Here is a 1,456-nt window from a genome sequence, read left to right as displayed (position 1 = left end):
CTGCTGCCTGTCCTGCAGCACCGGCTATGTCCTCCCTGCCTGCCTCTGGGGCAGGCGTGCAGAGGATCCTGCATCCCTCCGGCCATGCCCACTGCCAGAATAAATAGAAAGTGTTTGTTGGCTTGGCAGCCCCTCCACAAAAGCCGTATTGAACCATTATTCCCCACGTCGGCTGCAAGCACTAAAAGTGGCGCCTCGCGTTCTGCCATCTAATGACCCTTCGAAGTCTCCTACAGATGTTTTCTATGACTTACAGCTCCTTTTCCAACAGCCCTGTCCGCAAAAACAAGAGGGGCCACTTTAATTCCAATTAAATACCTCCAGCTAAGCAAACAGTGTGCAGCAGGGCCTGGGCATGGTGCAGCCGCCAGGCCCGGCCCACGGAGTCACTGAGTCTAGACTCCAGATGTGATTTCACCAGCCTCCAGTGTCCCGTGGAAAACGATTCTGGCTCTGCCGCGGGGTGCAGCACCCTGCACCAAGCCGGGGTTCAGCTCGCCGTGATGCTGCCTACCCCATGGTGCAGATCTGGCACCGCATCCTGCAAGGCTCTGCATCCTCCGCAGCGTGGGGTGGTGGGAGCCTGATGCCACAGTGGCCTCACACTCGTCCCCATGCAGCCTCCGGAGCCCCCTCAGCGTGCAGGAGCAGGCTGAGGGTTGCATATGGTACCCCCAGCCCTGGCATCGCCCTCCTGCCTCCCTGCTGCCCCGCAGAGCTCGGGGATGCTCGTGCCAGCTGTACGTGTGGTGGGAGCACGGCAGTGAGCCAGGAGTTTTCCCAGGGCCTGGGGCTGCGGGGAGCGGAAGACCTGGGGAGGGGAAAACGGGGTCACCCCTCACCCTGCCCGGCCGATAAGCTGGGGCCGGGCTGGAGGAAGGAAGCGTGCCGGGCCCTGCAAGGAGCCGCCAGCAGAGCCGGCGCCTTGGTGGCCCCGGGCTCGCTCGCCTGCTGCACCTGGGCTCTGCAGCACCTCCGCTCCGGCCACATGGCTCCACTCTGTCTGGGCTGCTGCTGGGCCACCTTCCCCTCACTGCGGGGTCCCTCCGGCTTGGGGGGGCTACGGAAACATGAACACACCGGCTCCGGCAGGAAACCTCCATCCATGGAGCTGGGCCCAGCAGGGGCTGGGGCTGGAGCCAGCCTGTCCTGCTTGCCGGCAGCCGTGGGGTTTGGGGTGATCCCCCCTACCCACAGCCACTCAGGGCAGCGATGTAGGTGGCCGCTAGCGGAGGGAGCCCCTGGGTACCCTCCCCTCATGCCAAGCTCCTGCCAGGGGTTGCAGCAGGGTGAAATGGACTGAGCTGGAGGTGCACATGGGGCACTCCTGGGTGCAAACGTCAGGCAGTGGGATGCTGGTTTCACGGGTGGGGAGTGCTGGTGCCTGGGGCAGAGGGGGGACGTTGGGGCTGCTCATCCCCAGAACCCTCCGGGAGCGTCCCCACCCTGGCCGGGA

The sequence above is a fragment of the Charadrius vociferus genome, unplaced genomic scaffold (assembly GCF_000708025.1).
Source record: "Charadrius vociferus isolate BGI_N301 unplaced genomic scaffold, ASM70802v2 scaffold259, whole genome shotgun sequence".
In the NCBI taxonomy this organism is placed as follows: Eukaryota; Metazoa; Chordata; class Aves; order Charadriiformes; family Charadriidae; genus Charadrius; species Charadrius vociferus.
This window is presented reverse-complemented; position numbering follows the sequence as displayed.